At 43.4% G+C, this 27684-nt stretch overlaps 2 long non-coding RNA genes across 2 annotated transcripts in view; one reads left to right on the top strand and one right to left on the bottom strand.

The window, feature by feature from the left end:
- LOC116443574 overlaps positions 1–27684 on the top strand; it is a 45879-nt gene that overhangs the window by 6464 nt on the left and 11731 nt on the right. The window lies entirely within an intron of this gene.
- LOC116443573 lies at positions 9229–22642 on the bottom strand. Its single transcript, XR_004239986.1, has 3 exons — positions 22504–22642; positions 19751–19830; positions 9229–11129 (listed from the first exon to the last, which is right to left on the bottom strand). It is a non-coding gene; the product is annotated as an uncharacterized LOC116443573 (long non-coding RNA).

The raw sequence follows: 27684 nt of genomic DNA, 5'->3' as shown, positions 1-27684 counted from the left end.
CCTTCTCAAGAAATGAAATAGGAACTAAGTGGTTTTGTGGTTCAGAAGCTTAATTTTGCTTCCTAGCATGACAACCCTGCTGCTCTTCCCCATGAACGTTGCTTTCTTGGCTTGTACCCTTGCAACAGCAGCCAGAAAAATATAGGCAGCCTCATGCCTCAGTTAACTCAGCTTTATATGACATTAAAGAGCATGCCAAGCCAATGAAAATGGGAACATGAACAGTGGTAGGTGGTAGCCATTCATCTGCTCCTAGAAGTTTTGTCTTGCTTTCATCGCTGTCGATCCCCCTGTACTAGTCTGGTTGCCTCTGTCAGTGGCAGAATAGGCAGGGCCATGCAGACACGGTTATGGGAGAAAGAATGACCTGTTGTAGTGAGAGTTTTGTGTTTGGAGCTTGTCATGCGATGAAATTGTCCATGCTTGGACAGGGAAGGGAGGAACTGCTGCGAGCTGATGGCTGCTTGGAGTTGCTCAGGCTCCCTAGATTAAAGTGCTATTTCACCTCATGTATGCCTAGTTGGTGTTGGTCATGGCATAACCATTTTACAAACACTGGACTTAGACACATCTTTGGGAATTATCTGAAATAAAGAGCAGAAAACATCAATTACTGTGTCTGCCCTGGTTATTATTATGCTCTGGTCTGTTCCCCTTCCAGAATCATGTTTCTGTGGGGTGTGAAGGCTATTGGAGACTGGTAAATCTGAGCATTTCATGGAGCTGCTGAGTGACAGCAGAGAATGTGAGGGGTTGCTGCTGTGCCACTGGTGGAGGGGCAAGCAGCCAGGGAGCTGGAAAAGGTGCTGCTCCCAGGGATGGCTGGCTGTGAGCCAGTTGCCTGCTGGGGCTGCTTTAGTGTGGTATTGCGCAGGGGCATGTATATTCTACTGCATGGAAAGGCTCATAAGCCCAAGCAGAGCATCATGGAAATGCAGTTCTCACCTTTCTGCACTTGGAGTCTATAATCCTAGATAATAACCACAGCCACAAAGATAACTAAATCCTACCTGAAAGTGCATTTATTGAAAACTGCCACCATATCCGTTGGCCTAGAGGTGCTTTAGTTTTTACTAGCAATTTCCTAGAGGTGCTCTCAGTTTGGTGGCAGCACAGCACATGCCAGCAATGCCATGCTGGCTAAGTGACTGGCTGCAAGGTGCTTCTCCCAGCCAAGACTGTGTACACATGGCTCAGCATCAAATCTGGAGACTTCCCAGTTGTGGAGCCAACACCTTGGCTAGTCATCCTGGGCTGTCTTCCTATTTCAGGAAGAGATTTGAGTGTTTGTGGAAAGAGGTTTGTCTTATAATAAAATGGCTGATTTCCATCAGTATACAGTAGCTCCATTCCTAGAGACCTTCTTGCGGAGGGTAGGGCAGGGATTTGGGTCTCTTCTCTGTCTGAGAGGATCCTCAAGCCAATTCCTTCCTGTTGGTCCCAAATCACTGGGCTATAAACCATTCTGTGGGGGCAGGATTGAGAGGGACAAACATCATCCTTCCCTGTGCCTAAGAGCCTTGGTGGATGAGAAGGGCATTGCCTTTACTAAACTTGTGCAATACTGAAGAGCAACAAAGGGAGGAGTAGCATGCTTCTCCTTTGCCAGTGCATACGTCTGAAAAAAAGTGCTTATAGCTGAAAGACATGGCCTCAGGCAGAAGTTTCCCATCAATTGAGAAGAGCAGTGCTATACTGGACTATTTTGTGAGAGGCTGGAGTGCAGCTCCGTTGTCCACCTGCATTTTAAGTGAGAGACAAATGCCTGGGTAGCTGAGTCAAACCTGGGCTCTGTGGTGCTTTCATGTGCCAGGAGAGGCACCTGGAAGAAAAAATCTGTGGTGAGCACAGCATAGCACAGCACTACATGGCACAGCCAAGCCTCTGAGAGCTGGAACAGGCAGGGACAAATGTGCAAAACTGAATTTTGGATGCAGGTGCAGGGAGTGGTTGGCACATCCCCTGGACGTGAAGCCAGTGCCTTGACTGGCAGCTCATGATGAGCAGCTGAACATGTCCCCAGAAGTGTTGGCAGCATCTGCAGGGCCTAGGGCCTTTTGGCACTGCAAGCCTGGGGACTGCCATGGGGTCTGGAGCACTGCTCTGCCTCCATTGCAATAGAAAAGTGATCTGACCAGTACCAGCTGAGTATTTTAATCTGCCAAGGATTCATAGGCATGGGGGCCTGCTTTGCACTCTTTTGAGGAAGAAAGTTTTGGCTGCAGGAGAGGTTTCACAATAATGCTTTCTTGCCTTGTAATAGATACAGGCTGCTTTAAAAAGCTTCAGGTTTAGATAATTTCCCTAGGCCAGCCTTTGGGCTCTGTACCCCCTGTACCCTAAATGCCTGCACTGAGTCCATGGGCACCCCTCTGATGGGGCTGAGCACCCTGAGACAGTGCCCAGCACCATGTGGGTTCTCCTACAGCTGCTACCCAGAGCCACATGTGGACTCGACCTTGCAAGGCAATAACTCTTACAAAAAGATCACCCTGGCTGTTACTAGCACTGAAAAAAGTGGTTGACAGTGGTTGGACCTCCCGCATTTCTCATCCCCACGTGAATTGTCTGTGGCTGGTCACGTGTAGCCATGCTGCCGATGGGGCTGTGCCGAGGCACGGTGCGATGCCAGTGCAGTGCTTACCTGCTCAGCTCAGGGACCAGCCTTCCCAGGCACATCTGTCTGCACTGTCAGAGTGCTAATATGTGGTGCCATTTTACCAAGATAATATTCACCCTTAAGTTTTCCTTATCAAGCTTTTCCTTAGTAGGTTGCAGTGGATGGCCTTTGCCTCAAATATGAGGCATACTCTGGTAAAACCAGGGAGGGAGCTCCATCAGCCAGCAGTAGGGTTGGGCAGTTAGGAGCCTCCCAGATCCCAGTGTGCTTTTTAGGAATCAGCCTCTTGCTTCCAAAGACCTAACCTATTCCTTCAGCTTGTGCACTGACACAAAAATCCAACATGGAAATGAAGAAAAGCAACAACAACCCAGATGACTGGAAGCATGTCTGAGTGCTAGTGATATATTTTAATAAACACAATGCTGCTTTTCATCACACCCCTCCCCTCTCCTCTTGTTATCCCAGGATTCTTTTAAAGCCTGCAGTGAGATGCCAAATTGCAGCTTATGCATTTCAGGGACCTAACTGAAAACAGATGCTGTGTTCCTGTGAGCAGCCTCCCTGGTTGAGACAGGTCTGCCATCGCAGGGACTGCCAGAACGTGGGGTACCCTGGGGGGCACATACTCCACACAGGAAGCTGCTGAGCACATCACCCTACCCTTCAACTCTGCCCAAGACCCCTGGTATTTTTTTTTATCCACTTTTCTCACATGGAGAGCAAGACCCCAAAAGGAAAATCAAGAGCAGTCTCCAACTTCCCCTTCTCCCCCCCCATCCCACCATTAGTGTTCAGGGAAAACAGAACTGCAACAAATTGCAATGTTTAGGAACTGGCTAAAATTAGTATTAATCATGAATGATGACATTCTCATCAGAGAGGGAATTAGTTAATTTTTTCCCCCCCGTAGGTACTGCTTTTTGTTGGTGTTGCAGAGCAATTTGCTGTGCAGCTGGGAAAAAGATGTCCAAATCCTCTGCTTCCACCCACGGCAGAGTTGGCTGCTGCTTCATTACAGGAATTAAAAAGGGACTTGAAAACATGATAAACATGTTCATTAGGCAAGTTTGCCTTTACTTACTTGGACTTTTTCTGCAAACACAGTGCTGGTATGACAACCAAGGAAGGCCATGGGAATCTGCATCATGGTTCCTGCAGGATTTAGCTGGAGGGACTGGAGATACCGTGGTCCCTGGGTTCACCAGCAACAGCTCTGCTGTGCTGCAGTGAGGCTGGTCCCCATGAAAGGCATGGGGACAGTCTGTCCCTCTGATGGCAAATAAAACTTCATCTAGGGATGGTTGCTTGTGACAAGTAGGGGCACTTTTTCAAGGTTTCTTGAGCCTAAAGAAAGAGGGTGGTTGAAGTGAGAGATGTGTCTTTTATGTATCTGTTAAATAAATCAAGTTTGAGGGAGAACTACTATTGTGTACTGAAGAAAAGATGGTTGTTATGGAGCAAAGGAGCTGAAGCGTCTGCCAAAGTGTCTGATACGATTCAAAGCCTTTCGACTTTACATAAAGGAACTACACGGCTCAGCTAAGTAGGCTGGTTAAAGCCAAGCAGTCTCTTACATTTTAAACAAAAACTAGATAAAAGCTTCTCTCTGCCACGTGGCTGGGAATAATGTGCTGCCTCTGGACTCCTTGAACCTGACTTGGCAGGCACTAATTTATCTGCTTTGACTGGGCAGCACTGAAGAGCCCTTCCTTGCTTCAGGAAGGCTGTAAATATGCTCACAGTGACAAATGCAGCTCTTGCTTACACTACAGTAGGAAAAAACAACTTCCATAAAGAATACCCGACTCTAAGTTGGCAAGTTTTGGACAGTATCAGTGCCATCAAATCTTAAAAAAATCAGTAAAAATGTGCCATGGAAAAAAGAAAACTCCATTGTGTAAAGTGTCTTGGTGTTTTTAAAGTTGTGATTGCTATGGTGATACAGACTGCATTTGTCCACTTCAGTATATTTTAACAACAGAAGAAATATTTTCATCTCTGGAATTCAGACACTGAAGTGAGTCTGTGTGGTCCAGGGCCTGATACCCTGGTAAAGGGAGCCAGCTGGGGGCATGGGAAGGCCCATCATATGGCTCTGTAAGAAATCTTCTGAATTCTCTCTTCCATCAAAATACTGAAAATGAAAACCCACTGAAAATGAAAACCCACTCTCTCTAAAATAAGCTCTTTAATTCATAAATGAGAAGTTGTATGTGGAAAGGGCTGAGTGCATAATTTCCTCCCATCAGTAGTATGTCAGGTAAATCAGAGATGTTCAAAACGTGCCCACGACGGACAGTGAGGGTTGACTGAAGCAGTGGCTGGATGGAGGATGCTTCCTCCTGAAACAGCTACTGGCATTAAAGCTGCCCTTTGCATTTATGTCAGACAATATCCTGGGTAGAACTGTTAATAGGCTACAAAATATATGTGTTTTTCTTTCATGACTCCATTTCTAAGTACATACCTTGCTTTTTTCTGGTTGGTTGGATTTTTGTTTGTTTGTTTGCTTGCTTGTTTCTTTGTTTGCTTTCAGTATGTTTTTCAAGCAAGCGCTCATTTTTTCTGTTGGAGGGTGATACATCCACCAGGATGGGAAAACTTCTCACTGACACTTGCCAAAAATTTCATTTTAAGTGCTCATTTGTTTAATACAGTGACAGAGTTTTATTTTAAAACATGTCTGTTTTTGTTTAGGTAAGCATAGCAAGCTTGGTGGTAGGGAAGTAATGCTCATTACTGCTATTATTACTGTTAGTTAAGCCAAAACTTTTGAGTACGAGTGGGTGAAAATAGGAAAAAGCCACATTCTAGCATGTCTTCATCACATGACAGAGTTTTTTTTTTAAGTCATGCTTGGAAATTGCATGTTTACTTATGTTGACTGCACTGGTTTATTTTAAAATGTTGGGTTTTTTACCTTCATTATTGGCTTCATCTCAGAAGTCAATCTCATGAGTGTGAGTAAAATGCGTGTGTACTCTAGGTGCAGCTTCTTGGGGTGAAGACACTTTTGCCAGTGTCTGTAGACATTTCTCCATCTTTCCAACTACCCAGATCTATCTACCTGAGAGTAGAGGACCTGGTGTGGGAGGTGCAGAGGGGCAGCATTCTACAGACCTGTCAGCTGGCGTGGAGGGGGCCCTGATCCTGCCGGTGTGGGAGGTGCAGAGGGGCAGCATTCTACAGACCTGTCAGCTGGCATGGAGGGGGCCCTGATCCTGCCTGCGTGAGAGGCATGAGTCCTGCAGGGAGCATAACACTGGGACTGAGAGACCCCCTTGCTCTGCTTGCCTTGTTTTCCTGCAGAGTGTAGAACTTGGTGCCCATGGAATGCAGAGATACACCCACACAAAGTAAGACAGAGGTTTCCCCATTGTGCTGAGGAGAGAAAGAAGATGCCTGTGGGTCAGGACCAGCAGGGGTTTTATAACTGTAATTTTGGTCTCTGTGGATTTATAAATTGAAGCATGTTTTTTGAAAGTTTTTATATGTTCTGAAGCCTTTGTCCAAAGCAATTATATGATTTATTAAAAATTTTTGATATGAAGGGAATCTCATATAGCAAGGATAAAACAGGAGAGGTTCATTGTCAGAAGTCATTAATAAGCTCCAAGGGGAAGAGACTGTCAGGAAAAGGAAATTCTCTGGCATGGCAGAATGGCAGGCAATTAATAATTTCTGTAATTATACTACATAATAACTAGAGTACGTTCTGACTGTTCATCAGTGGCTTGCCAGGCTTCATTACTCCCAGGTTCTTTCTGGTAAAAAAGCCAAACCAACAAGCAAATCTCATCGTGTTTTGTGTGACTTCAGCTCTTCATGAAATCTTGAAGGTGATGTTTGATATTGAGTCAGAACTGGTCTGTTTTATAATTTAGGGAGAGAAGTCCTTCCAAAGGCTTTGACACAGCTAGACAGGGCTGTCACCAGAATGTGGCAAGACCTCAGATTTAAAAGAATTACGGCAAAAGTATGTAGTGATTAAAAAATTAGAACTTTGTGTTGTGTTACATATGGGAAGCTGAAGTTGTTGTGAGCAAAATTAGTGCTGCTTAGAATAGTGATCCCTGATAGCCATTAAAACTGTGTATGGACAATGACTTGTTAATTTTCTTTCATGAAAAACAGACAAATGCCTTTTGCATGCAGTGATCCAATGGTATGGGTGAGAGCTGGTCAATCAGCTGGATTTTGCAGAACCCAGTGAAAAAGTGCCTGAAGAGTTCGTACCTAGGATGGAAGATGTCTCAAAGAAATGACAGTGTTTCTTGACCAGGGAAAGGTCAGCTGTGTTATGGTAGCCTCAGTGACATGGACTTGAAGCTTGCTATCAGGAGAGTATATGCTGATAAGAGGAATGTGCAGCTCTAGCAAATTAAATGTTTTGGGATGGGTATCCCAGAATAATTTATTCGACTGACTGAGAATATCCGCTGAGTCCTGAATTATGTGCCTTTCATTCTGTCACGTATAACTGCTGGAGCATTGACAAAGAGGCCATTTCCAGTGACAGTCGTGTTTGAGCCAAGGCTGTGCAAGTTTGTGATGCTGTTGTGATGTGTGCTATTTTCAGGTAAGGGAGCCCTGGCGACCCAGGGTTGAAATTATTTCCTCGACTATTGTATAATGGATTATCTTTGTAAAAAACCTTGATGTAAAAGATGGCTGAAGAAATGTAGCAAATTTAGTGGACAATTTAGGGCTCAAAAAATGTTTTAGACTATGAGACCAGCATAAAATTTTAGTTCATGGCACACAAAGCAATGATGCGAATATTGTTCACTAATAGGTGTTGGAAAGGAAGAAGAGGATGCAGAAATCACAGGTAAGAAGTGAATTTCAGAGGAGGATGCAAAGTCTTGAGCAGAATATGTCATCTTTCTGAGAACTGGCTCTGAAAAAGTGCAGGTGTGAGGGAAGCCAGTGGTACTCCAGGCTCCTAGGTAGGGGTTTCAAGAGTGATGCTATTTTGTAAATTATTATAAAGCTCTTGATAAACCCAGAGCTTTTGGCTGTGAGGAGCTCCCTTGCCATGAGCTTGGCCAGGCGAAACATTGTACAGGGCCATTGGAAAGTATCTGGTCATTGCTGAAGGGGATTCCATAATTAGACCAATGTGGTGTCATAAATATGACAAAGCAGATGAAGACTCCAAGGCTTTCACCAAAACAGAGCTGACTCAGTGAGGGTGTCAAATACTCCCCCTGACTCTCCCACTGAGCATCTGAAGGCAGAGGAACCGAATGTCTCCTCTTTCCAAAACTGCACGTAACCAGTGCCACTGAATGTGTTTCTGGCTTCCTCAGATTCATCATGGTGCTTCTGGAAGTGCTATTAGCTTGTGAACATGTGCAAGGGGAGAGTTGTCTTCAGAGAACAAGGATTTCTGCCAGCTCCTCTGTGCTTTAAGTATTCAAAATCATAACCACCCTGTTGGCGTAGCAACAAGAAGAGGTGAAATGATGGCATGTGGCCCATGGAAAACTTCCATATACCTTTTAAGAAGGCATGGAATTTGTGTGGCATTTTTCTTAGATGGCCAGACATGCTGCTTTCCTAAATTATTCATTTGACCCAAGGAAGTAGTATCAGGGTTCCTGTTGTGGTGGTTTGAAATGGGGAGATTAAATGTGGCACGTTCTTGGTTGTTTGCCAAGAGAGAGGGATGAGACATCTGAGAGCTTGTGTGGATGCTGAGCCCTTTCCAGGAGTGGAGAAACAAAACCGAACAGTGCAAGCTAGATGGCATGGGAATCGGGTTAAAAAGAAAAAGGAGGTATGCCTTTAAGAAGATGAGATACAAAAGTCATCTTTGGATTGTCTCCCAGATGCTTAGCTTGTGACAATAAAACACAGAAAATATTAAACACCTGTCTCCTTCCCTCTAGATGGTTATGTAGCAGGTTGTGACCAGCTTGTGAACTGTGAGGTGGCCACTTCCAGCAAAGAGCAGCAGAAAAGTGCTGCAGAGGCAGACAGATGCAGAGGGCAGTCATGTCTTGCTGCTGTTTAGCAGAGACCATGTGAAGCAGGAGCTGAGAACTCCATTTCTATTTCCTTTCTTTCTTAATGGGAGCTTTACCAGTGCAGTAGAAGTTTGTCATATTTGCCATTAATTTTTTTGACATTAAGTAGGAGGTTTTTTTTTTTTTTCTGGTAAAAAACTCCACAGTAATTCCCTCCCTCATCACCTTTAAAGTTACATGCCAACCTCTCTGTTTTGATGATGGTTATATCCAGAAGGTTTATGCTGCTTTACTAAATCATTTAAAATCCTGCTTAAAATGCTTTCCTCTGCTTAATCTGTAATTTTTCAAAATAGTTTAAAAGGCCTTAGAGATTTCACTGCCCATCTTGTCCTTTTAGGCTTAAGGCCCAGGTATTTTTTGATAGATTGCCCATCTCACTGCAGATGTACTTTGAAACAGTTTTGTTTGGAGAGGTGCTGCATACCTACACCCTGTAATCTCCCAATGTGCATCTGCAGCTGACCCCACCTACTGCTTCTTATAAAACTTAGTTTTGCTGCTTTGGGGAAAATATAGACCGTCTATAGTTGGAAAAGCTGTGTTTTCACTTGCCTCTGAATTATTATTTTTGTTTGTTGCAGAGGGCTTAAGCCCTTTCAAGCCCACAACCCCATTGGGGCTGCAATAAATCCTGAAGAGATGCTTCAGTGTAGTCATGTCTGGCAGCTGTGCTGTCATTTGCCAATGTCAGAATGGAGGTCCTGCTCACGCCACAAAAACTGACATAAAGATAAAGAACATTTTTATGGTAAAAAACTAGCATTTCACAACAGCTGGAGAACAGGAGATACCTGAAAGTAGAAAAGTTACAGGTAGAGTCCCTTAAAACTGCACTTATTTAACATGCCCTCTTAAACAGCCATGCCACAAAAACGAAAAAAAAAATAGCTGTTAAATGAGAAAATATATGCACAGGTTTGAAAAATCAATCAAATTTTACATTCAACATGAAGAGACTTAAAAAACCAGTGAGGCTAGTGAGGCACAGTGTTGGGCTTGGATATACCTGGGATAATTTCCAAGCCAGACTCATCTACTTCTAGATGTTTTTTTCTGCAGAGACCTTTGTTTCAAACCATACACTGAGCAGTCCCAGCATGGGCTGCCAGCCTGTCCTCTGTGCCCACTTGTTGTTATTTTGTTAGCTAACAAACCACTGTCCTCTCCTTCCCCAGCTCAGATCCTTGCTGCTGCTGCTCTCCTGCAGCCAGAGCAGCTCTCTTTGGTCCAGGGCATCCCTAGACAGCAGTTGTTGATCTCACAACAGCACTGGAGCTGGGGCTTGTCTCCTGCTGGACATTATGTGGATAAGATCAGCACCAGGAGGCCCTGCTTTCTGCCTCCACTCCTACTTCACAAAAGAAAAAGACGTGTGGCAGAGACTGTAAAAGCAGGATTTTGGATGTACACAGCCTGTACCATATTACATTGCATTTCATTGCTTAGCACAAGGTAAGAAAGTGTGCAATCTGCTCAGATGTTTATAGATGTCAGACCAGGCATACTCTGCTCTTCCACAGTAAGTTGGACACCCAGCTTGCACTCTTGAAACTACCCCAAACTCAGCTTAAGTTAATATATATTTGTGGACTCCCTGAACAGGTACCACTAGGACTAAGCCTGACTCCAGATGAAAGTGACTACCTTGGGCATCAGAAGGGCTGTAACCTTTGAGTTATTGATCTGTTAGAAAAAAATTGCAAAATGATTTGAGAACAGTGAGAAAAAACCTGGCGGCTGAATTCACGGTAGAATGGCACACAGCTTTACTTTCCACATGTGAGTTCCCCTCATAGTAGTAGTAGTAGTAGTAGTAGTAGTAGTAGTAATAATAAAAAATAACAACAACAACAACAGCAATATGCTTATTTTGTAAATTTAAATGTTTGAGGAGGTACTAAACACCTAAACCTGAGCTCTTCCAAGTTGCTCTCTGGTTCTTTGTTTTTGGAGCTATGACAAGCAACACCAGCAAGAGCCTGTTATGCTCCAGCCCACTGGTGTTTCCAGATGGTGCAACCCAGTTAGAAAGCTGGTCCACTGCAAGGAGTTTGTAACTAACAGGTTGGATTACTTATTTGCAACCAGCACCACAGCTGAAGTCTATTCTTCACAACATACTTCAGCAGAAATTAATTTTAAAAAAATTGAGACTTTAGTACTGTCTTTAACATATACCATATGCCTGATGTTCCTGTCTGAAAGCTTTATTATAAATCAGCTGGGACAGGAATTTTCATGGCTCTTTTCATTAACATGAATACTGAGACAAGTGAATGAATAATACTCAAAATTTCAAGTTGATGTTTTTGATTACAAAAGCTCATCCCACAACTGTATACTTCTGAATATCTCTCAAAATCTTCTGCTTGTTGCTTCTGAATATGCATGTAATGGAGATTGCAATTGTGCTGCAGCGTTGTAAAACTGTTCAATTTTTGAGTCTTTGAAATCTTGTACATCTCTATGTCCTACAACAAAAAATGAAATCAGAACATAAAATTAACTTTTTTTCGATCAAAATAGCCTATTACAGCTAGTACTCTTTTAAACAAGAGATAGAATATGATGGCAAATGGTAGAGCGATATGAAATTGCCTGTATTTGCTCTTCTATTATGTGCTTGCAGTAACTGAAATTAGGTTGAGGGTGAATACCACAGGTGTCCTAATTTCAATTTTTTTTTTTTTTTAAATAAGCCAGAAACGAATACTAAAAAATATGTACACATATGCTGCTAGGAAGACATTTGGTGCACTTGATACAACTGTTACCTTTTAGAAGTTGTGAAACTTATTTTTGGCTGCTAAGTATCCCCATTTCATGTATGTGAGTAACAGAAGAGAATTAAGAAGTGAAAGTGTTTTGATAAAACAAAATGTCCTTTATATGTTAATGTGAATTCCAGAGGGTTTTTGCAGTTTGAGTGTAATGCTTGCTGGGCAACTGCTGTTACTGAAATGGGCTGCAATAACAAGACCTTAATAGTTAGCTTTGGTAGAGGGAGACTCACAGGAGCCAGGAACTTCCATAGAGCACAAGTCAAAAGGGCAACTTTTCAGATTTTCCCCTAAATATAGCTCTTTCTGGCAATCTCAGAAGTTAAACAAGCATTGGATGTTGTCATTAGAGTCTCTGGAGTGAGACTGGAGGTATGTGAGAGGCTCCACCTTGAGCTCCCATGGAGGTCACGGCCAGAGAGCAGAGGTGAGGGGTAGGTGAGGCAGGGGTTGCACCCACATAGAATTGAGTAATTCAGAGTTTGGATGACAGAATGACAGCCTGTCTTGATATAATCCTGGGGGATGGGGCCAGAGAGGTGAAAGAAAGTATGAGTTATGTCAATATGGAATTTATCTAGATGCCTTTCAGGCTCTTGATTTTGGCTGTACATGACAAGGATGTGCAGCCCCTCCTGTCTCATGCTGTGATTTAGAGCTGTATTCTTGCCTCTTGGTGGCTGTGAGGATTTTGACATGGCCAAGTTTTCCAGATACTTATAATTTTGAAATTTTCCCTCTGTGTCTCTGTTTGAAAAAATAAATCCCTCTTGCTTGTCTTAAAACCCATCCGGATATTAAAACAGCAGGATTTTTATTTTCTGTCATCAAATAGGTTGTGCCCTACAAATGCAAATTTAGCTTATTAGGGGCTGCCTATGGATTGGGGATAAGCTTGGCAACAGTATGGATGAACAGAACAGGGAAGAATGTCTTATAACTGTATGAATGGTTTGCTTTGATGTTTCAGAAAGAGACCAAATTTGCTACATAGAACAATTGAAAAAAGAAGCCAAAGGCTTAGGGGGTAACTGGTGAAGTCAACCTCTTTTCTTCCTTCTCCCATCAAACATCCTGTAGTAACCTGGCTGGGATTCTTCCTGAGACAGTGGTTTGCAACCCTTCTCTGAATTGGACCTGTTCCCCTTCCATGAGCTTGTTCTACCTGCTGAGAATAGGAAATTTGGTGGAATGTCTCCTGCAGCTTTGGGGTAACAGCATGTTGTCTAGTGGCATGAAAAATACAGTAACTCAATAAAGGTTAATATTTGTCACCAATTAAAAAAAATTAAATGATTTTCTCTTTCCATTCTTCTGTTCTCATTGTGCCTCAACTCTCACCCATCATGAGAGATGCTACGAGTAACTTCTGAGAAGAACAGCCTGGGAAGGACAGTACTATTTGCATGCTCCTATTGCCCTTCCATTCCCTACTGCAGGTTTTAGCAGTTGAAGATGTTTGCCAGTAGCAATATTTGGTGCAAAGACTGCTGTACTGTGTTTAATGGTGATGAACAGGAATTGACTCTGCCCTAAAGTATTAGTGCAAAGAAGAAGAAGGAAGAGCAGTGTCATAAGGGACCTCGTATTTCCAAAATCAGCTCTGAGACACTGTGTACCCACCACAGTGCTATGAATACTCCCACAAGCTTAGCATGGGTTTCCGTGCTGGAATGTGACAGGTGCCAGTCCTCTCTCCCACTGGCAGCACTGCCAGTGTAGCTGCACCCTGGTCCAGTGGCTGTTCCCTCGTACACACAAACATACTTGTCCCTTTCCACTGGCACAGGGTCTGTGCCATGCTTTTCATGGAGAAACTATTTATTCTTGTCTCCCAGAGGTGGTGGTGGTGGTGTCTTGGTGTCATTTCCATGGTGATGGGTTTTAGCAGGCTTCTCCTCAGGTGCCTTGCCAAGGCTTTGCATGGAGCAGGCTTCAGGCCACCCTTGATGGTGCCCATCCCTTGCAGAACTAAGTTGTCCACACTGGGAAGGGAGAACTACTGGGAAAGGTGTAGCAGGTTGGTGATTTCATGAAGAGGACCTTGGAAAGGCAGAGATCCTCCTTGCATGGGAGTCTGTGAGAAGTGCAGTAGGGGGAAGAAAGAATGTCTCCTGTGACAGAGCCATGGCTCCTTGAGAGAGCTGTTAACTCACCTGCCTGAGTTATCTTCACTTGGCATCAGCAACTACACTATCCTGAGAGAGACCAAGGACAAAGGAGCTCAGGGCCATTCTGCTCTCCTCAAGAAGTCTGCTGCCTGTTCTGCCTATACCAGGAACCAGCTCTGTGCTGGATACACTTTGTTAGTGTGCTGGCATTTGGTGCAGCCCCTTCCAGACAGCCACCCCCAAGAATTTCCCTGGATCCTCCTCATTCGTGAAGAGTGATACCCATCACAGACCACAGCTGTGGTGAGGTAACAAGTCCCTCCTGGGAGAAGGCATGCACTGTTATGGGTTTTTGCCTACCAGTAAAGAGCTTCTTCATAGTGAAGAATTACTTATGCAAGTAGATGAGACTGTTCTCCTGGAAACCAAGTCAGAGCTTCATGCATCTCTCAGCCTCAGGAGACTAAAAGAACTTTTCCAGCCCCCTCTCTCCTGCTTCTTCTGCAGGCTTGATCTTTACCCTTTGATCTCCGGATCTACAGCCCTGGAAAAATAACAGTTTCACTGGGGTTGGGGCAGAGCCCTCACATCTTCCAGGCTGTAAATCTGACTATTGTGTTTGAGCATTGCCTGTGATGCTTCTTATCGAGATTATTGTTCCACCCTTTCCTGTTTGGTTTCTTTCACAATTCCTTTTGAATGGGCTCCCTAGTAAAGAGCCCATCATAAACAAACACATCGAGCTTTGCACAATGCAAAATAACATTGATTTCCCAGTTTTCCTCCCCAGCGGTATAAAAAATGCACCCCAAATATAAAATGAAAGAATCCCAAAGGGATGGAAATCATCCAAGAAAGTCATACCCTCGAGTGGCAAACCACCACTGGCGTATCTGAGATCCACCCCCATCTAGTTTCCAGCTTTCCCAGAGTTTTCATAAGCGGGAGAAGGCAGCGGTGTGTGCCCACAGAGCCCCCCCACCCCACTCCCAGTAGTACCCCCCACTCCAGCCCTCAGCAAGGTCTCATGTTGATTCGGTGTCCTCTAGTGGCAAACATGCGACAGAGATACCAGAGCAGTGGTGTCGGGGTCCCTTCCTTGGCTTGTCTTGGGGAGGGGGAAGGGAAGCTCGGAACAGGCAGCAACACAGTGGGACATGGGGACCCTCTGCCTGGCTTCAGGAGAATCAGGAGAATGTGGCCTTGAAGTAAATATCTTGGGGAAAAGAGGTCTATTGCACACATCATCCAAGCCACAGATGCAATGTGTGGCAATGTGATAGCCAAGTAAGTCGCAGTGTCACTGCCATCTGCTCCAGTCCTTGGAGTTAGACATGCCAAAAAAGGCTTCTGGAGAGTGCTGTCAGTAAAATACTACAAGATATTCTTACAGGTGAACAAACTGTCCAAAAATCGTCAGGGCTTTTCCCTACAAATGATTGAGATACTTTCTTAAGGTAGAATTTACAGCTTCACTTAGGTGAAAGATAAAGTGGCTAAGCTGTAATAGTGAGATGGAGCCCCCTGCTTCTCTGCCACTGGCTGGGAGCCAGTTTTGTGGGGCAGCAGCAGCAGCAGTTCTCAGGGGGCTAACAGAATGGCCCCAAAATATCTTGTCTATATCTCTGGGAATAGCACACTCATTCTTCATCTTTTCAGCATGTTAGCATAAATTCTTCTTGTCAAATTCACTAGCCTTTAATTACTGAAAGTATCATAACAAAACTGCATTTAAAGTGCTTTCACTGATCTCCAGAATTCTATTGCAATTTCTTGTTGTTTATTTTTCCCCAACCTCTGTTCCCATTCTACCAAATTCTTCTGATCTCTGTTGGATGCTACTTCCCGATCTATGATTTAGTGATTTCAAATCCCTCCAGACTCTGGGTATGTTTTCTGTCTGGAGATGGACTCTGGCTAAGCTCATTTCTAGTGGTGACATGAAGGCATGACTTGTTATTTTGGCATGCAGCACAAGTCGATAGAGAAATCAGATCAAATGGATCTCTGCATTAGATGAGCTTCCTGGAAAAGATGATGCACTCTTAGTTGTTATCACCACAAGTTCCCAATTAAAAATTTGTCATGACACTACCGCTGAGGGATAATGATTCAGCTTCTCAGATAATGGAGTGTTTATCCACACCAGAACACAACATTTTTAGTGGCCATAAAATGCCCCAGAATATCTTTCTGTGCTGTAAAACCATGTATCAAACCTTTGGCTGTAATTCTCCCACAAAAGTGAAATTGAGCACTGTCTAGTGTTTTCCTTAAACAGATGCAGAAAAGCTTTTTTCTTCCCCTCCCTCCCTTCTTTTTTTCTATCCCTGAAGGGCAAGGAAGACTATAAAATGTCTGAGGCTTTTCAGATTATACTGGTTGGCTGGTTTTATTCACTGTGTTGGGAGAAATCAAGACTGCAAAATGACCTTATTTCTACATCTGTTTGCACAATGTTTTGCATCTGACAAACTGGTTTGAACATGTCCAACATACTTTTTTTATTTAATAATCCACATTGTTTGGATAAAATGCAGAGCCAGTTCTTGGAGGTCGTACAGGAGCCCAGACCTTCTCCCAGCCTTACTAAGTGTTGAGAACCTACTAAGCCACTCAGAACTTTCTCTCTCTCTGGTCTCAGTGAAATTGCCTTGCAAGGTGGATCCACTTCGGAAAACAGGCTTAAGGACTTCAAAATTAAAGGCTGCTCTTGGGATCCAGCTAGAAGGGAATCAGCAGCTGCTGTCCACTGGGAGAATCCCAGAACCTGACTCTTTACCCTGGTGAGGGAGGCAGAGGATCTGCTGAGGATGGCAAATGGTTTTACCTAAGATGGTAAAACACCTCTGGTCCTATCACCTGCTTGGACCAAGCCACAGCTGTGTAAATACAGGCTGTCTGCCTTCTGCCACGTAGGGATATGTTGGGATAGATGCTGAGTTCATTGGCAGCAATCACTCCATCACCTCCCTGTCACCGTGGGCTGTCGCAGTGGACAGCCTGGCCCTTCTGCACCATGTCATCCCTTCGTGTTTCTCCCTTGCAAGGAATATCTGCTTCCAATCCTTCAAACACAGCATGGCAAACCCCAACTTTGCCCATGCGGCTAAAAGCTTAGTGCTGGTTCACATGGTGCTCATTGCATTACTAGTGCTCCAGGAATGGATGGAAAAGGCAGGGCTCACACTAGGAGAAGGCAGTGAGGTTGCTTTAGGGCTCCACTGGAGGTATTTTGCCTCAGATACTCCTAGCTGCTGCTGTACATGGAAGCCCAGGGGAGCTGGGAGCAGCTGCCTCTGTGCTAACTGAACTGGGCTGCTCCTCTGTGTCTGCGGAAATAATGCTCCTTGTAACTCTTGTCAATTTTTGCTTTTTCACACCATGTTCTTTAAACCTATCTACAGCTCCCTGCTCTTTCACCTAATTGCTGACTGGGCAAGAGGCAAGACACTTTGTGTCTGGCTGGAGACATGGCCAAATAGCCAAACAGGCCAGAGGAAGAGGGCTTAATTTGAAACCTTTCCTCTGGTGAAGATTTGGATCTCTTCGCTCTCTAGATGCTGATTTTCATGCAACTTTTAAAAACATTACTTTTTTGAGGACTGTGAGGTCCTGTCAGATTGCATGAAAACAAGCCAAAAATTCATCCAGAAAACTTCAGGAAGAGCTGACAGAGAGAGAAAGAGAAATTACATCATCTTCATTTCCATTGGAACCCAGGCTAACAGGAAGATTTTTATCCTATCAGTCCACTCTGAGTAGTGAAAATATATAACAGATTATATGATTTGTGGAACTGCAGGCCATCTTTATGCCCTCATGAGTCTCCACCATCTACGCATTGTTACCACTCAGCCTGACCCTCATCCTTGTGCCAGCAATGCTGTCCACATGATCTTGCAGAGAACAGCAGAACAGTAGTTCTCTGGCCAGCTCTTACTCCCACTCTGTGCTCATCAGGGTAGGTGGAAGCTCAACAAGGATGTGAAGAAATGTGTTTTGTGACTGGAGTGTCTAGATCCCACTTTTATGTGCTCAAATTCTTTTCTCATTGGACCAGAGTTCAGAAGCTGCCAAGGAGCTTTCCAGGGAATCTACGGTGAGAGATTTTCAGTGAGTTGAGGCACCCTCGCATAAAAGCTCTGATGGACCATTTGACCTTTTGCTTCAGACTACCTAAAAAATTTGCATTTATGTTCTGAATAGTTATTATGTATGACAACTTAATAGTCCTGTATTGTTTTATCTTTCCAAGCACTTTTTTTTTTTTTTTTTTTTTGTATCCTAGAGGACATGAACCAGAATTTGATGCCTAGGAAGAAATGGGAAGTTTCCACACTGCTCTACTAGTGTGGTGTCACCTTTCTTCTTAGAGAGACAAAGTGATGTAGTGATAGTGCATATGCTTTCTTCTGAACAGGGATTTGTCTTCTTAGAGAGACAAAGTGATGTAGTGATAGTGCATATGCTTTCTTCTGAACAGGGATTTGACAAAAGTTCCCACAATTAGCTATTCAGTAAACAAAGAGATAAAGGTCAGGCCTGATCATGTAACCAGGTAAAAACCAGAAGGATCTGGCTTGATAACACATAGATCTGTCTTGACTGATGGTTTCAAAATATTTTTCTTCATAAGCTAGTGGAAGAGGGAATGAAGAAGATCAGACATTAATCTTGCACGTAATGGTTTTTCTAGTTTAATAAAAATACTGTGTGACTTACTAGTCAGATGGACCAAACTCAGCTACCCAACACAATGATACAACATCATATTAAATACTGCATATGCATGTGGAAAGAGTAATTTGAGTTGGGAATGGTTTTTAGCCACTCAGGAAATCAGATGCCATTGGGGATAGCTCAGTGAAAACATCTGGTACAGAGGATCAAAGGCACATGCTATTTTGGGTTGGAGTGTTATTGAAAGTAATACGATAACATAATGTTTCAATCAATAGTGTTTGGTAGGTTGTGTTCAGTTTCAAATGTAGAGGTACAGCCAAAGAAGCACACTGGAAAGAACTAGATTTGCAGAGGTGGAGGTGCTGAAGAGACGGATGCTGGGTGGTGGATGCTGGGCCAACAAGGTGGCTGGGCTCTCCTCCTGATACTGTTGTAGGATTGTGGGACATTTAAATCAAGACACCATTTACTTACTTGCCATAAGGCAGGGAGTTGTAACTGCTTAGTTGTGGCAGTTGTAGATACTCCAGCACTAGAAATCTTTACCTCAGGGCTTGATTTTTTATCTCCACGAGAATTCAGGTCTGTGCTGACATGAGGAGAGGGTACATAGCAATTCTTAGCCTTAAAATGTATCCGTTAGGATCAAATAAGAGGGGAAGGAGAACATAAGGAGAAAATGAGTGACAGTTCAGAGATTACATAAAAATTCTAGAAACACATTTGAAGTAAAGGAAGAAGCACGCCGATTAATTTCTCACTGAGGAAGACTGGTGAACAGTAATAGGCCCAGCAAAAAAGCTGTGTTCCTAGTTCATCCACATTTATGTAGCCAGAGTATCCAGGTTTAAAATCACCAGATATAAAATATTTTGTCCCTGTCTGAAAACTTTTCATTGTCCTAGAAAGAAATATGACCTACGTGTCTAAACAACACCTGTTTTTTTCCCTTTGACCAGTCTACAAAGAATGAGTCTGAAATAATCCACGTTAGTTTTCTTCCCCCCATATTTCTGGTTCTAACAGAGTTTTACCCATGAGGGGCTCAGTACATGGACTAGAACAGCAAGCATTTTGATAAATTAGTTGTCTTAACAGGGATTGATGAATTTTGTCATGAGCTAGTAGAGAAATGCAAGGCATAACCAATCTAAGATGGATGGGGGTTACCGTGGAGAGCAGGAGAATTCCAAGTTAAATCCATTGGGGAAGTGTCATTATTAAGCTTCAGCTGATTGGTTTATAGAATCATAGAACCATTAAGGCCGTAAAAGATCTCTAAGATCATCAGGTGAGAGCTTCTGTGTCTAGTAAAGCAAAATCAGATGTAGGGTTACAAACAAGATGCAGGCATTTATGCAGAACAAAGCAAACCCATGGGGATCTGGGGGCTATAATGGAGTGCAAACCAAACAGTCTCCCGTATGCAGAGCCAGAGCAGGAAGCATGGGGAGGCACTGCCCTGCCACTCTGCTTACTGAGCAGCACTAGTGAGCATTGAGGTAGACTGCTTACCTTTTCATCTCATTCTCTGGACTTGCTCTATAAAACTTACTCTGCTATTTTAAGGTGATTCTGGAGCATATAATCAATATCTGGAATAGTAAATGCAGACAAATTAGATGGAGACCAAAGGTGGGCAAAAGAAAAACTCCTATGGATTTAGAAAACAGGCCATGTGAAAAAGGCTGAGGACAATATGCAATTATTTGGGTTGAATGTTCTGTTTAAGGCAGCTGAAAAAGAAAAGATCAAACATGGAGAGTGGCTATTTTAGTGAGCTACGCTGAATATTTAGCTTGGGTAGCACACGCCTCAGAATTCCTTGTTGCAAAGCCTGCTTCATGTTTGATGTCATGTGGCTGTCTATGTGGCCTGGCTGGCCATGTGTTCCAGAACGGCATACCACCTTGAAATAAAATCTTGGAAGCATGACAGCTCTGCTGCTGTTGATATGACCACTGCATTTGCTCCCAGAGAACCACTGTGGGGTTCTGGGTTTCAGACCTTGGGTGGAGGATGATCAGGGCACATGCTGTGGTCCTTGCAGAATGTGGTATCTAGTACCTATGACAAGAAAATAAAAAAAGGGATTTTGTAGTGTTGTGCCATATTTTTGCATCAGGGTATGGAGACTCTTTGACAAGGCGTTCCTTCCAAGGCTGTGTCTTGGCCAACAGAGGCCAAGTAGGCTAACCCATGGAGCATTATCTTCAAAAGCTCTTCTTAGGCTTCTTTGTGCAGTGAAGCCTAATAATTCACAGGAAGAACAGGTAAAATGTTAATTACATGCTGTTTGAAGACTGTTCAGCGACAGCCAGCTCTGAAGTGGCCAATCTTTCATGGTCTGGGAGCCAGAAGCCAGAAAAAATGTGGCAATAAAGGGAATGGGACTTAAAGCTCTCAATTTATTATTTCAAAGATTTTATGACCAAACGTTGTGCTATTTACCTAATATTTGCTTTCTTCAACTCTTTTTAAAACTACCAGTAAGTATGTTCATTATTATATACAATCATTTGTATCTATCTGCAAAATCCTGCCCTTACAGCAAACTTACTGGCTATGGTTACCCAGAGGCAGAACTACAGAATGAAGCCATCCAGGATTAGTGTCTCCAGGACTGTTTCATGCTACCCTGCAGCACGTGTAAGGCTGAAGCTTGGCACCCCAACACTCTGCAAACCACCCCCCAGGTGCTGCAGCCTCACCTCAACTCCTGGGACTCTACATCTTTACTTTCAAGTACATGAACAGTAAAAGGCTTGTTTTAGCAGTTCCCAGCTGCTGTAAGCCATGGTTTCCAGCGCTCTCCAGCCTGAAAGAATAATCTCCATCTGCCCAGTCAAATACGAGTGCAGTGGGGAACAGCTCAGATGGCTCTGTGCAAGGCTGAAGGGTGTTATTGCCTCAGACTGTGCCTTTTAAGGGGTAAAAAATGGTCAAACCAGGCAGGTTAGTCATAGGTGGTACCATGAAGAGGATGCACAATTTTTTTCCAGTCGTACTAGGGATGTGTCATCTGAGGAATGTGACTGAGCAAGTTCCACATGGGGGCAAGAGTCACCAAACATCCAAAAGCACCACAGAATCGTTAAGTTGGAAAAGATCTCTGAGATCCTTGAACTGAACATGTTGCAATGGTTGAATTTACAACTCTATTACCCACAGTGAGCAAAGCCAGTGTGAGACCAGTGCCACAAATGCAGTGGGTTATTATCAGGCCTTTTAAAAGCAGTTGCTGCCACATTTAGGTGTATCTCATAAACCTGGTTGAAATTTCCCCCCATTTTGCAAATGCCTGTTTCTAATGAGAAGTGATGGACCTCTGTGTTCGGTAGCAAGCCATACAGGTCTGAAGAATCAGATGTGAAAGTCTGAAGAGGCTGGAACTTTCACTTATTTTGCTCAAATTTGGTCCCAATTTCAGAATGAAAAGTGTTGAGACAGTAGTGACCACACTACCTGCAAGGACACCCCTCACCTGGGAACACGTCCTCTGCCATGGTTTTCTGGCTTAAAGGACAAGCAGGTCACCCCTCAGCTGTGATCACTGATCTTGGTCTTTGGGCTACAGGCTGAACTGCAGCCTCAAGTTGCAGATAAAGCCATCGGCATGGTACTTAGCCTAGTGGAGTCCAAGCCAGCCGGAACCTTTTAGCACAGCAGCAGTACAAATGTTAATAATAAATCAGTGAATGGTTGAGAGATTTGCCCTAAAAGGAAATCTCTCCAGTTCTATTCTTTCCAGCTATGTTGTTTCTGGGAGGTTGCTGTGCTGTTTTCCTACAAAAAAAAGGCCCTTTCTTCTCCTCAATGTGAGATGCCAAGTCTTGAGGTCCCACTGCTTTGAATAATTAAGAACAGAAAGTCCTTTCCTACAATGTGACTTAGGCCTTGTGATTGCCTATGGTCTTCTGATTTCTGATTCTGACTTTAAATGACCAGATTTTGAATTCAGTATGAGGCTGAATAAGTAGTTACTCATACATGCAACCTGATTTCATCAAATGGAGCTAGCTGAGCATGACTGCTTAGCTGCTGGCGTAAAGAGCTCATGACCTGCTTGCAATGACAATATGGTCATTTTTAGCAACAGTACATTTTCCTTCCATTTCAGATTTAGGGCAAGTATGCTCCCGGACACAGGAAAGAAACACAGTATCCAAGGTTCCTTGTGAAAGAGAGGAACTGACTAACTGAACAAAAAGTGGGGGAAGAGTCCTCAGCTGAGCATGTCAAGCCCATGAATCAAGTTGTGTTATTACCTTTTGGTGTTTTTTTTTAGCCAGTGTGCTAATCTGGTGACTCAAGTGGGTCTTAGGAGGCAGGAGAGGGCAGTCTGACCTCTTGTAGCCCCTGAGGGATGCCACTGTGATTTTTCCAAAGCAGCAGGTGTTTATTCCAGAGACCTGGCAAAATGCAAACCCCAGATTAGAGCTGCCATCCTTGAGCAACTACTATTGAATGCGTAAAAGCTTTGCTTCAATAAGAGCTGGATGCAGACCAAAGATGGTCTCAGGGTCTGACCACGGAGGTCTTACCCTTAATTCTTCCTGTTTTCAGTTGAAAAAATTGTTTTGTGGCTGTGTTCCTGCCTGTAGTTTTGCTGTTGTGTAGTTCTGTGTTTCAGCCCAGAAATGGTAACATTTACTAGCGGCTGAAATACCTCATCTGTTACCTCATCGGTTAAAGAGGTGTTAGATAACGATACTTCGTCAGTTAAAGAGCAATTCGGGACACTTTGAATTTCATATGAAGACAGATTTGTAGATGTTAAGCCTGTTGAACAGACTTACTTTTGTGGGCCTAATTTGATTACAGAAGTAAGTTACGAACAATCAGAAAGTGTGGAAGGTAACATAAGCATTGTGCAGAACCCTGAGAGAGACTGGGAGGCAACCTGACAGAGACAAAACTAGTAACAGAGGTATCTGGGAATTACTTGGTATAAATCTCCCCTATTATCAAATTTCCCTGTGGCCTCTACAACCAGTAGAAATCTATCTATAGAAAAGCTTATGGACAGCTGCCAGTAGATGATGCCTGGAAATCAGGAATGAGACAGCTGGTGCTTGACCTTGCTTTACTTGATCCTGACTTATAAAAAAAGCTGGAAATCTCAGGGCTCCCATGACTCCAGAGGGAATCACCCTTTCCAGCCCTGCGGAACAGCCTTCTCAAGAAGATCTATAAGCCACAAGCAAAATTTTCCATGTCCCCTGGAGACTTCCCCCAGCTAGTCATTGAAACATACCCCCAATGGGAGTTTCAAAGATGTTCATTGGTGGTGATTGATTTTTTTTTCCAAAACTGTCACTGGATTCCTGGAATAGGCCGTGCAATTGCAGCCTGAGAAAATCTACCTAACTACTATGCAACAGATCCAGAAAATTGCACAGCAAGACTTACAAACTCTTAGCATACTGCCTGAGTAGAACAAGGATTCTCAGAGTTGCATTGATAATTAAAATAATAAACATGGCATATTGACTAAAACTTGAAGGAGAAAGTGAGTTATATAAGAACTCCCCAAAGCTTTAATCCAGAGATAAGAACAAAACAAAAAAAATCCTACCTCTTCTCTGTCTGCTTTGCCCTCTGCTGCTGTGGCCTGTCCCTCAGCCTAGCAAAAGTAGCTGAGAAAAGTCTAACACTTCACAATAATTTCCAGAATTCCTGGGTCCCCCAGTAGAGGGAAGTATTGTTTCATTTCCTTTGGCTTTGAAAGGCTTTGCCAGGGGAAATAAGGCAGAAGTACAGAGACATCAGTAATATACAAAGAAGGAGATGGAAATGATCACTTAGACCTTAGTCTTGCAAGTACACACCTTCTTGCATAACCAGGAACTCAAAATAAATGAGTGCATAAAAGCTACAGGATCAGGCCCTACACATTTAATATGCATATGAAGGATGCAGAAACTGTACCAAACAAAAGTCCTACAATGAAAGCTAGAAGTGAAAATTAGAGTTTTTTCCCTGTTATTGTCAGTGTTTTCCCGGATGATAGTTTGTAGCTTAAGCCTTTGCTTGTTTCCTTACTGCTGTTATGTCTGTCAGCACTAATTATCCAAGGGAAAGTGGGGATGAAATATCCAAGTCATACAGATAGCACAGCTTCCCAGGGCAGCTCTGCAAAAAGCCAGCTTGAATTTCTGCATGATGCTGCCAGGTGAACTAATTCAGGGAGGGCTTCCCAGTTATTGTGTGCTGTCCCGTGGGTACTGGAAGCTAGCTAAGGTGGGATCAGGGTCACTTCTCCTGAGCTCCTGGAGCAGGAAGCAGGAGGGAGTCAGGCACGGAGCCTGCTCAGTGTACCAGCTCCTTGTGCTGTGCTCTGGGGCTGTGGACATGATGCTTCCAGCTGGCTCAGTGGGAGCAGAGCTGTGTCTGAACCAAATAAAACTGATTTGGGTGCCTCAATCATACTAAATATACTAGGACCAGAGTATAAACTCTGACAGGTAACCTTAATTATTCACACACTCCTCAGTGTGATTTTCCCCTGGGCTAATTAACTCTCCTGCAGACCAAGGTAGACAGGGACAATTTGGAGAGCATGGGCTGGAGGCAAAACGGACATAGTCATCTCAGTCAGGGCTGAAAGCAAATTTTCCCATATGGACATGATCTATGTGGTATTGCATGGAGCCACACTGCCTGAGTAGAGACAGATCTGTTCTTCCTGTCCTGTGAGGTGTTTATCTGCAGAGGGAGTAATGTGCTGGCTGGTGAGGGAGAGCAGACAGAAAAGATCATGCTGCAGAACCTTTCTACTCCTCATCATGACTGCATCTTGGGTGGCTTCACCTTTTCGGGTGCTGGTATCAGTGTGAGCTCCAGCACCATGGGCTGCAGCACTGGCCTGGTGCCCTGGGTAATCATCAAGGGCTGAACTGCTTGGGGATCCCTTCTTCTGCTGCGCCATCTGCATGCCTCTTAGGATCTCCTCCAAACTTACTCTGGATGCATACCATGGAAAGTCTCAGAGGTGACTGAGTGAATCCTCTTTCCTGTGGAGCAAATGAGATGATCCTGCTACGAGTTTCAATAATTTCTCCCAGCATTTTAGGTACTGTGATGAACTTAGCCTCGATTTCTTAGCAGCTCAGTGCTATTTGCAAAGCTTTTTTTTCCTGGCCAACACAGTGCTGCCATTTTCCCAGTAAAGGCAAAGACAGGATTTTTGTTCACTTGAATATGATTGCTTCATGCTGTTATCTTTCTTACTACTCATGGCAGCACTAATTAAAACTTTAATGACTGAAATTTTGTACTTATAGACCATCACAACTATGTTTTTTTCCTACCTATAAATACCATCTAAATGTGTTATTCCTTTTTTCGTTTTACTTGAAACCAATGAGATAAAATCTGTCTTCCCCCTATGTAATTGGGGAAAACACTTTTTTCCCCCATCTAGAATCTATTGTGGGAAATCCGTAATTTTAAAGTCAAATTTGTTTCTGCTTCCCCACTTCTGCTGGCTGCTTGATGCCTCAGTAATGATGTGAAATTATTCTGCATGCAGCAGCTCATGGTGACTTCCTCAAAACATGAGTCAAAAAGGGTTGGACAGACAGCACCCCACTACTCTCTGCATGGTGGCAGAGAGCAATAGTGCCTGTGTTGATGATCTGTCTCCATACTCGGCTCTTATTCAATCATTTTGAGGGTGATGTTTTACAATACAGGAGTGGGTATGGCAGAAATTCCTCCTCAGCTTGTTAGTGATAGTTGTGAGGATTAGTATGTCATGCTTTGCAGGAACTGAGGAACGTGTTATACTCTTTACACAGGCATGAGCAATAGGGAAACAGCAATGCAGAGATTATTCTAAAACATATATTTTCTTGGGCACATTGTGGGTTACTGAGTGCAGAGCTGTTTAACATTGCCAGAAATGTCAGAAAAATTTTCTTTCCTCATACAGAACATCAAATGTGAGCAGAAGCAGTTTTGTTGGTTACAATAGACAGATTAACTCAGAGAACAGGTATCAGTCGATTTGTTTTAGCATCAATTTTACTCATAACCTGGAAGTGAAAGGATATCAGACAGCTGCCTTCAGTGACCCTACATATGATAACAGATGAGCATGTGTTCATTGGAGAAAGGACTTCAGCACTTTGAGGTAACACTTGCCTTCTGCCATGTTACTGCCCTTTGCTGGAAATGCTGTCCCATAGCAGAACCACTGGAAGGGACGTGTGAATGCTCATCCAGGGTTTCAGAGCACAATCTGCCTGCTGGGTTCAAGTTGCTCTGGCGAGCTCTGGAAAGGATGTCTAGGCACTGCTGGGCGCAGCGCTGGGGCAGGTGATCCCGACGGCCAGCAAGCAGCTGTGTCTGCTGACACTAGGTTCACTTCTCTTCCCTCTTCTGGAAAGATTTAGTGTCTGACTATTAGCAATTTATAAGTTTTTGCTAATGCTGAAAACTCTTGTCAGAGATATGTGCCTGCATGCTTTCTCCAGGCAGAAGTGTCAGCAGAATTATCCACAGGCACCAGTCAGGGCAAGTGTCTGGCTGTTTCTGATTCCTTTGACTAAATGCTGTTGCTGGGTCTTACGTGGAAGCATGCCAGTGAGCAATGCCAATTAGGAAAGGGCATTTAACACAAAAAAAAGATCTAATCAGTGTATAGTAAACAAAGGCATCTTGCCTTGTGTCAACAATACACTGGGCACATGGCTACAACTTCCTCCAACTGTGTGACCTCCATAATAAGCAACTTTGTCCAGCAATGTTTAGAACAGCCACACACATAGGCTGGTTGTCTTAAAAATGACATTTTTCTAGTGTGATGAGAGACACTGTAAAAGAAAAGGCAAAATACAATTCCTTATATTGCATAAGTCTCAGGACTGGATTCTTGATATTTTTTGCTAACGGGTTTCACCCCTGCTTTCCTTTTTTCTGCCTACCCTATGTAAGGATGTAACTATGGACAGATATGACAGAGGTCAACTGCTAAACCTTTTCTTAAAAGATGGGACAAAATTTTGCCTACTACTACTACTACTACTACTACTACTACTACTACTACAACTTTGTGTATTTGGTTTCTGACTAGGATTGACCTCTCTGAGCTTAAAATCAATAAGAATTTTTGATATAACTAAGCAGAATACTTTCAAAGGACATGTTAATATTATCAGTAGATCAATGGAGACTGAATCCAAATGTATCACTTCACATTCAACTCAACTCATGTATCTGTGTGCAGGATAAATGTAAATATAAGGTGATTTTAAACCATGTGTTAGAAATATTACACATTTGGTTCAGTATGTCATGTGTTTAGCACATCACATTTTGTGTTCATGATTTCAGTGAAAATCAGAGAAGAGTCATACCCCAGAAAAAAAGCGCAGCAGATTATGCTGTAATTGGTATTTTATACAGAGGTGACAGACTCTATGAATAAACCACATGCTTAGTGT

This window comes from Corvus moneduloides, chromosome 4 (genome assembly GCF_009650955.1).
Source record: "Corvus moneduloides isolate bCorMon1 chromosome 4, bCorMon1.pri, whole genome shotgun sequence".
Taxonomy (NCBI): Eukaryota; Metazoa; Chordata; class Aves; order Passeriformes; family Corvidae; genus Corvus; species Corvus moneduloides.
Note: the sequence above shows the minus strand (reverse complement) of the source record. Positions and strands in the feature narration are given on the sequence as shown.